Source organism: Triticum dicoccoides, chromosome 6A (genome assembly GCF_002162155.2).
Source record: "Triticum dicoccoides isolate Atlit2015 ecotype Zavitan chromosome 6A, WEW_v2.0, whole genome shotgun sequence".
Taxonomy (NCBI): Eukaryota; Viridiplantae; Streptophyta; class Magnoliopsida; order Poales; family Poaceae; genus Triticum; species Triticum dicoccoides.
Window position 1 is genome coordinate 215068109 of NC_041390.1, and position 10574 is coordinate 215078682.

Here is a 10574-nt window from a genome sequence, read left to right on the forward strand (position 1 = left end):
ATTTGCCGGTTGCGGGTCGAATTTTAGAGCTCGCCGCAAAAAAAAATCGGGACGACCCGTTTTACAAGACCTGGTCGGGATGAATTTTTGTCCCGGTCAAGTAAAGTGGGGTTATTTTACGGTACGGGGCAATATAGCGAATCTGCTAGAGTTGCTCTAATGGGTTTGATCATGTGCAGGAATCTTAAAGTGTGATACATGCCTATCCCCATAGGTACAATGTTCCCTCTCTTGCATCCGTCCATGATATAAGCATGACAATTACTAAAATCATGTATGAAAGCTTCTGCGTAGTAAGGAAACCGTCTTGTATCATGGCAAATTGCATGGAAACTTTCTCTATAGTATCATAGCAATTTATTGTTGTAATATATAGTATCATAGCAATTTATTGTTGTAATATGATAATCCTCTTCTGCTAACATGACATTTCTCTTGTGTTGCAGCATGACAATTTTTAAATATGAGGGCTACTTTCTTTTCTTTTTATCCTAACACATGACAGCTGTAGTAGGGATAATTGTGTTTTTTTTCTGTACTGTGTTAAAAAAAAGTAATTATCACTACTACAACATGTCATACTTTGAAACATATGGCAATTTTCTCTCCTGTAGTATGTCAACTTTCTTCTATAGCATGTCACTTTTTTATTAGCGTGAAAAATCCATCTATCATAGGACGACAAATCTCTCTATTTTAGCATGACAACTCTTAAACGTTCCCTACGAGCTATTTTTTGAGCAAACGCAGAGGAAAATCGATTTTTTGTTCAAAAGGACAACCTGCGCGGGGCAATTGATAAAAAAGACTACCTTTGAGTCAAATTGCCAGAAAAGACCACCTGATTTGTGACGGCAAACGCGGCAGCAGACACGTGGCGCCTGCCGCCACGCGCCGTGGCGGCAGCGCCTGCCGCCACAGGCCCAGGCGGCAGGTCGTCTGTCACAGGAATCGCTGGGATCGGCTAGAACACAACGGAACGGGAACTGCGATGGACTGCTGGCCGGCGGGCCATGCCGCCACGCCCAGAGGCGGCATGTACTGCAGCAGCCCCGCGATGGTTAATCAGGACGTACGGCAAGCACATGCATGCATGGCAGTGTAGGCCCAAAAGCTACGGCGGTAAATCCAACTAGCGACTAATACACCGGTGGATTGTTCAGCTAGGCAAAGCTGCACTGCACTGCACGCACCTCTCCCTTGCGCATGCACTCCGGTCAGGCGATGAGGCGTGATCAGCTCAGCGCAGCTATACACGGCCCGTGCTCCAGTCGAACTCGCGGCCTCAGCAGCACTGCCGCCTCCTGATGTGGCGGCTGGGCCCACCACTGATCCCGTTCCGTCTTGTTCTGGTCGCTCCCGACGATTTCCTGTGACAGGCCACTTGCCGCCTGGGACCGTGGCGGCAGGGTCTGCCGCCTTCGCGTGTGGCGGCAGGCGCCACGTGTTGGCTGGCGCGCCTGCCGCCACGAATTAGGTGGTCTTTTCTGGCAATCTGATCTAGAGACGGTCTTTTCTGTCAATTGTACTGGATAGGTAGTCTTTTTAGACAAAAATTCAGGAAAATCGTCGTTCGCTCGTGAGCTTTGCTGAGGGAACGTTCGTTCACCCGAGGTCCTTCTATGGGAACGTGAGCTTCTTATTAGTCTAAGAAAAGTTCTAAACTCTTTAGAAAGTCTAAATTGCTTCAAGTGTTTCTTTTCTCTCCTTCGTCGGCTAGGGCAAATTCTTTCCTCCAGACTTTACCGGCGAGCCTGTGGATTCGCCTCCCCTCTACCTACCGCTTTAGCTGTCAGTGGTGGGGAGAAGAATTCCAGGGCCTTCACTCTGGCTAGTCGTTTAGCTTAGGTTTTTTCTGGCAGATGTCGGCACTTCTTCTTCAAGTTTATTTTTCGGCATCCGATCCTCCTCAAGTTCGTTCATCTGGACGTAGTCGATAAAGCTCCGCCTTAGATTTGCCGACTCTTTGGGGTGGTGAGGTTAGAGTTTCTGGTTGTATGTGTGCGATGAGGAGATTTGGTGTCAGTTGCTTCAGATCTATTCAAGGGTTCAATGATGACGACTATGGTTCGAGGGAACTGGTCCTTGGAGCATGCACGCAAAGACTTCCCGACTAACACTAGCAAGGTCAACCTGGCTCCGGTAGGGGAGCGACAATAGCGGCACATTGACGGCTCGTTCTGGCGCGGAGGCGGTGGTCGTTCGGTGGTAAATTTTATTATTATATTTTATACTTCTGATGAATATTAATAGATCTGGATCTTCTTCTTCTTCTTCCAAAAAAAAAGAGACTGAACTGCATTTGACTTCTTAAATGGAAATGCTTTCCAAACATAGACATGTTGAGTTAATTCAAGAGAGCATAGCTGTTCCCGGTAAAGAAAAACAAGTTCGGTCTGCATACAATAAGCTTGTCCGGCGCATGCCTCGAATTCATTTTTCCTTTAAATTACATATTTTTTGGATTTCACACCGGAAACTTAGAAGTTTGAATCCGTTCAGTTTGGATATTGATCGGTGTACATCTTTTAATCGGCATCTGCTGCATACCTATCCTGGCAATCCACTGGAATTTGCACCTGATGGTTCAGTTAGGAGCAAGTACTTGTAGAAGTTGGGCCTCGCAGACGCAGAGCTGGCAAACCACTCTCCAAACACCACCGGCTCCATGGCTCCATGCTAATGCAGCTGTTGATTGCACTCACGTAAACAACTCCACTCCGAAAAAAAAAGTCAAACAATCTGCTTCTGCTCAGCCACACCTCTATATATACAAGCACAGAATCCGGCACGCTCCAAGAAGCACTCACAGCCCAGGCAGCTCTGTCTCTCGTCACTCCAGGCAGGAAAGCACCGCACTGTCAAGTACGCAATGCCGCGCCACCTCGGCCTTCACGGCGTGATCGCCGCCGGCGCGTCGCGCCACCTCGCCCTGCACCACAGCGGCGTGATCGCGGCCGCGGTGCCGGCGGCGGCGGCGTTCCTGGCCGTGTGCGCGCTGGCGCTGGCGCTGTGCGCGTCGCACTCGGGGGCGGGGGCGGCGGCGACAGAGCGGCTGCGGCGCGCGCTGGCGAGCGTGAGCCGCCGGAGGACGGACCCGGTCATCAGCATCCACCAGGTGCAGCCCGGCGGCGTAGGGGCCGACGCGTCCCCGCCGCCTTGCGTCTGGCAGAAAGGGATCCTCATGGGAGGGAAGTGCCAGCTGCCGGACTTCTCCGGCGTCATCAACTACGACCCCGCCGGCAACATGGTCGCGCCCGGCCGTCCCCGGGCCTTGCCGGCGCTTGGCTGGTGATCGATCGGTCGACGCCATGAACTCGTCCAATCGAGAGTGACGTGTGTGCTGTACGTGTGACGTGGACTCGTAGCAGTAATCTGCTATGCAGAGTAGCATCCCCACATGGGCTGGAGTGGATTTTCTTTCCTTGCGACAGGGAAAATTCTTAGTATTGGGTATCAATCTCTATTAATATTCTCTTGGGACTTGTGTGTTCCTCTCTTTTTTATCGAGAATCTCCTTATGTACTTTACGTGGCTAAGATTTCCGGCTGAAATTTGTGCCTGAGTTTAGGCGTATGTGAACTGTTTTTTAAGCACCACGTCGAAGCAAAGTAATTCGATCAGCGTCGCCGCCGCCGTACGTCCTGGTCTGCACGACTCAAACACATGCACGCGTGCAGAAAAGACGTGGAATTGCATGTCCAGCTAGTCTCTGGTCTGGTCTCCATCCGATCGAGAAGCATAGGTAGGGTACAATCGATCGATCGATCGATGTCGTGGTGACACACGTGCGGACCTTGGGGACCTCTTATTTCACTTGCTTTCCATGGCGTGGCACACCCGCCAGGGCCGGCCGTCGCCCAGGGCGTGGCGTACGGGAGCCTGGCTCAGGATAGGAGCATTGGGCCGAACCCCTGCATGTTAGCCGCTGAGCCACACGATGGACAGAGGTTAGCTTATCGACGAGCTCGCTCGAGGTCGGCGACGAGTACTAAACGACGAAGGAGGCATCTGAGGATGAGCTGGCATCCTGCCCACGAAGGCACACTTCAACGCTGTCACGGTGGAACAGCAGCCGGTGCCGTCCGTGTTACTGTGTTAGCATTCCGGCAGGCATAGGAGGAGCAGGGCAACAATCTTCGGCTCCTTGACGAGCACCGGCTCATGGAGGGGAAAATCACGGGCGAGCACAAGAAGGATGATGCTCTCGCGGCCATGGTCGCAGAAGATCCGGGCTTCCTAGATGAGCAGCGGGCCTTATACCAGTTCATGCGTAGCGCTCATGACATCCATCGCGGATGTCCTATGGGCGGATAGAGACACCCTCTTCGTGGGGATATGCACGGAGGCAAACGAAAAGGAGGCACAGGTGACCGCAGACGCCGCCAGCTCCGTATCGACCATGCCCCCACCACGGTTTGCTCCCCGCTGCAACAACCACGAGGCCGATCTATCCACGTCCGACGCCGTTGACACGGTGGACTCTGACAAGGAAGAGTAGGCCATGGGACGCCACCATGGCTTGGGTCCTAGGACGACCACACCCCATGTCTTATTCTTCCCCTCCCGCAACTTCACTTCCCTGGGCTCATAATCTGTGAGCTTACCGACATGGGAAAGACATGACGTGGGGCACGAACACTGCCACGACTGACAATCATTTACACTAGGTTAAAAATGTCGTCCGTTTTTTCTTAGTTGAAATATGTCAAAAATATAATGATTTTATTTCAGTTTAAATGAAAATCATCTAGTTTGTTCAAATCACGTTTGAAATGTATGCGCTCATGGTTGGACGACCGGCTCCTGTATCACTGTCCACGGACGTCGCGTTCGTTTTAGGGGTCCGCGTCGGAGAAGCCTTAATGGGTGGAACAATTATCAAGTTGGTTATTAGAGCACCACTCTGTATTCGGGGTGAAAACCCATATTCTAGTCTTACCTAGTTGGAATCAACAATGATAGACTTCCATCATCTCCTTATTGAAGATGTTATCTTTGCACTGATACCGACGATGTCGAAATCCTTGCCTTGCTTTTAAGCTGGAGTTGACGACGTTGATACAAGTGTGCATTACACTCATTAAGAAGTTTGTTGTGGAAGAATGGTGACAGAGTTTGATGGAAATATGTCCTATAGGCAATAATAAAGTTATTATTATTATATTTCCTTACTCATGATAAAGGTTTATTATTCATACTAGAATTGTATTGATCGGAAACTTAAATACATGTGTGGATACATAAACAAATACCGTGTCACTAGTGAGCCTCTACTAGACTAGCTCGTTGATCAAAGATGGTTAAGGTTTCCTAACCATGGACATGAGTTGTCACTTGATAACGGGATCACATCATTAGGAGAATGATGTGATGGACAAGACCCATCTATTAGCTTAGCATATGATCGTTCAGTTTATTGCTAATGCTTTTTTAATGTCAAATACATATTCCTTCGACCATGAGATAATGCAACTCCTGGATATCGCAGAAATACCTTGTGTGCTATCAAACGTCACAACGTAACTGGATGATCATAAATATGCTTTACAGGTATCTCCGCAAAGTGTCTGTTGAGTTGGCATGAATCGAGATTGGGATTTGTCACTCTGTATGACGGAGAGGTATCTCTGGGCCCTCTCAGTAATACACATCACAAAAAGCTTGCAAGCAAAGTGACTAAGGAGTAAGTTGCAAGATGATGTATTACGGAACGAGTAAAGAGACTTGCCGGTAACGAGATTGAACTAGGTATGGAGATTGTCGGGGGGATGAACCCCGGGCAGACAACGAAACCCGGATCCTTTTCAAAAACGACGTGGCCAGCATCGCCCCTCAAGCCGGCTTGCGCTTGGCCGGGTTGCTCGACCCGGCCAAGCCCCTCGACCCGACCTAATCCTCAACTCGGCCCCAACAACCAGCTCAAGACAGCCGAGCCCGGCATACCAATACTTCTCCAACAAGCCAGCTCCTCCCTTGGCGTGTTCTCCAACCCAGCCGAGGGTCAGCTCCTGTCCCATCCCAGCCGTACGATGGGACGAGTCTCCACCAACTGATGACCGAAGCCGCAGAACCCCGCCCATGCCTCTGGTCAGCCGGACGAGGCAACAGTGCCCCCACCTACCCGCTGACCAGGGCCGCCGTGGCAACAGTGCACCCATCGTCACCAATGACGCTAACAAGCGGCGACCTGATGAAGAGCCACTGTAGCCGACTCAACCCGGCCACTCCCTGACGATCGACAAGACGGCCGACCCCGTACCCGGTGGGTCCCATGCTCGGGGAACCCGGTGATGCCTGGTACTCGGCGGGTCCTAGCACTGGGTTCCTGGACACTGACGACCCGGCCCTACGACCTTGTAACATTACCATTGTACCTCTGGGGGTTGACCTATAAAACCCCCCAGGAGCCCTCATGCATACAGGCAGATAAACTCCTTCACTGGCACAGGCGATCACTCACACACACCTAGCTAGCAACGCCCGGGAAGAGGGAGCTGCTGTCACGCCCTCGATGCGGCTATGTCACCCATGTGTCGAAGCATGACTTAGAGGCATAACCACATTGAAAGCAATGTCGCAAGTGAGGTAATCTTCACACAACCCATGTAATACATAAGGGAAAGGGATACATAGTTGGCTTACAATCGCCACTTCACACAATTACATGAATAAAGCATTACATCAAACAGATACAATCAAGGTCCGACTATGGAACCAAAATAAAAGAAGAACCCCAAATGCGACAAGGTCCCCTATCGACCCCAACTGGGCTCCACTACTGATCAACTAGAACGAAACAACACAAAGGGCAAGATCTTCATCGAGCTCCTCCTGAGCTTGGTTGCGTCATCTGCACGGACTCATCGGCACCTACAAGCTGGTTTTGGAAGTATCCGTGAGTCATGGGGACTCAACAATCTCACACCCTCGCGATCAAGACTATTTAAGCTTATGGGTAAGGTAAAAGGTATGAGGTGGAGCTGCAGCAAGCGACTAGCATATATGGTGGCTAACATACGAAAATGAGAGTGAGAAGAGAAGGCAAAGCACGGTCGATAAAAGTATGATCAAGAAGTGATCCTAGAACAACCTACGTCAAGCATAACTCCAACACCGTGTTCACTTCCCGGACTCCGCCGGAAAGAGACCATCACGGTTACACACGCGGTTGATGTATTTTAGTTAAGGTCAACTTCAGGTTTTCTACAACTGGACGTTAACAAATTCCCATCTGCCCATAACCGCGGGCACGGCTTTCGAAAGTTCAAAACCATGCAAGGGTGTCCCAACTTAGCCCATGACAAGCTCTCACGGTCAACGAAGGATATTCCTTCTAGCGGGAAGGTCCGATCAAACTCGGAATCCCGATTACAAGACATTTCGACAAGGTAAAGTAAACCAGCAACACCGCCCGAATGTGCCGACAAATCCCGATAGGAGCTGCACATATCTCTTTCTCAGGGCACACTCAGATTATCCTAGGTACAGGTAGGCCAGCCCAGAGTTGCCCCTGGTGGCCACCGGTAGCTGACAGGTTGGACCAACACTCAGAGGAGCACTGGCCCGGGGGGGGGGGGTAAAATAATGATGACCCTCAGGAGCGCGACTCCCAAGGGAAAAGAAAAGGCTAGGTGGCAAATGGTAAAACCAATGTTGGGCATTGCTGGAGGAGTTTTACTCAAGGCGAACTGTCAAGGGGTTCCCATAATAGCCCAACCGCGCAAGGAACGCAAAATCCGAGAACATAACACCGATATGACGGAAACTAGGGCGGCAAGAGTGGAACAAAACACCAGGCATAAGGCCGAGCCTTCCACCCTTTACCAAGAATATAGATGCATTAATTAAATAAGATATATGGTGATATCCCAACAAGTAAACATGTTCCAACAAGGAACAACATCTCCATGTTCCAACAAGGAACAAACTTCAATCTTCACCTGCAACTAACAATGCTATAAGAGGGGCTGAGCAAAGCGGTAACATACCCAATCAACAGTTTGCTAGGACAAGGTGGGTTAGAGGCTTGGTTCAACAATATGGGAGGCATGACAAGCAAGTGGTAGGCATCGTAACATAGGCATAGCAAAAGAGCGAGCAACTAGCAAGCAAAGATAGAATTAATTTCGAGGGTATGATCATCTTGCCTGAAATCCCTCAAGGAAGAAGAACGAGTCCATGAAGAAGATAAACGGACGAAGTCGAACGAATCCTCACAACACGACGTTATCGGAACCAACCCGAAGAAGCAACACCGGAAAGGAGCACACAACATAGTAAACAACCAACACATAATCATGGCATGATGCACAATCAAGTATGATGCATGTCCGGTTTAATGAAGCATGGCATGGCAAAGTGCACAAACAATCCTACAAATTAAGTGGAGCTCATTATGCAACGAGTTGCATATTGACGAAACACCACGACAAGTTATTTAGTTCGATCTCGTTTATGTACCCAACAATATTAAATGTTGTTAAACATGGCAAGAGGGTGAAGCAAAAGAAAACTACCTATCTAGGCAAGTTTAAATGAGGCCGGAAACAACGAACAACAATTCCGGTAAATCCCCATGTGCATATATTAGGTTTGGTCCTGTTCTGCCCTAAACCATATTTTATAGTTATTAAACATGCAAGATGATGCCACCATGTTAAACTAGGCAAAATTCTACCCCATTTATATATAAAGTTTGTTAAAAACAGATCTACGGTTATTTAGTTATGCATTAAACCATTTTAGCATGGCATATGGACAAAGTTACACAAACAGCATTTTAAACATTTTAAACATGCATGAAAGTTGGATATTGTGAAACTAGATGAAATTCTAATCAGGTTACATATATAAATTGTTTAGATCCGATGCACGGTTGTGAAGTTATTAAATGAATGATCATGAAGGGGTTTTCTGCAAAACAACCGTCTCAGGAATATTAGCTAAATTCGTCTCGAGGGAAAAAATGCTACATGGGCCGAATCCTGTTGGCCCAACAGGAAGAGGGGATTTGGAGGGCGGCTCACATCGGCCTTGAGGCCGAATCCGGCTGGCGTTGTGGAACTGGGCCGGGGCGAACTGGCCTTGGCGGTGGAGGCCCATGGCGAAGACGAGACAGGGGAGCGCTGGCGCGGTTGTCGTCCTCCCCATGATGCAAGACGAGCCGGCAGTGTGGTTCTCCGACGAGGGCAGCATGGGATGAAGCGGAGGCCAGGGAACGGAGCGGGAGGCGGATCCGGGGCGGGGGACGCCAGATCCGGCGAATCCGGATGACGCCGGAAGCTGGGCGGCAGCGAGGAACTCCGAGCGGCGGCGCTGTGTATGACTAGAGAGAGAGAGAGCAAGCTATAAGGGAAGGAGGAATAGAAACGGAGGAAGGGAGGAGCTGGCGGCCGGGAACGCGACCTGGGCGACGTCGCGGAGTAAGGGTCGCCGGCGATGTGGTGGGCTCCGGTGGCCGGCGGGCCTTGCGGGAGCATCGAGCGGCGGCCTCCCTCCCGATCCAGATCGGATCGAGGAGGTGCAGCAGGAGCGAGTAGGCGCTGACTCGGGATCAGGCGCAGATGGGCTTCCAGGGCCCCGATTTGGGTCCTGGTGGGCCCGCGGGCTTCGCGGCGACGTGGAGAGACCAGGGGCGACGTGGAGGCGCGGGAGCGGTCCTGAGCCGTGGCGCAGGTGGCGGCCGGCCCTGTTGGGCGGCGCCAAGTGGCGAGGAGGGGCTGGAGCAGCGCGGAAATTGATGGCGAGGGGGCTAGAGGTAGGTGGAAGGCTAGGGATGCCCAAAAATGGCAAGGGGGGCTTCTTAAATAGGCAGGGGTCTAGGGTTAGGGGTTTTCATCCGTTTTCGGACCCTCGGATCGCGATCGGACGGCTCCAGGCATGAGGAGGAGTAGGCTGGGCCTAGGTGGCTGTGTAGAAGGGCTAGAGAGGAAAGAGAGGGAAAACCCGACAACAGTTTTCGGAGAACGAAAACGTCCGACGTATGACCGACTATAATGTCGCTATAGTTAACCGTTGGGGCATCAAACGAACTCCGAATGCGATGAAACTTGACAGGCGGTCTAGCTACACTAAAATAAGACCACACGTCAACTCTCATCCCATTCCGAGAACATTTTCCGACCACTTATAAAATACTATTTTGGACATGCCGCGGGCGCGTGCAAGTGTGTCTGGACTCGGAACGGACAACAGAGAGAACTGGGGAAACCTGAACGGATGCAAGTTTTGAAAACATGATGATGCAATGCATATGATCCAATGACAAGATGCAACACACAAGTGAATGACATGGCAACGACGGCGAATAACTAGAAGACACCTGGCACATCGGTCTCAGGGCGTCACAACCCTCCACCACTACGAGAGGATCTCGTCCCGAGATCTAGAATGGCACCAGAGGGAAAACGGAAGAGAAAGAGAAGAGGTAAAACTAAGTTGCTTCTTTGACAAACGAGTGAAACCATGAACCTTGAAAAGGTTAATCCATTTTGAGAAAAGAAAACAACGGAGATGATCGAAGCTGAAAACACTCCGTTAGAAAAGAGGAAGAAGGGAGAACAACTTCGGGC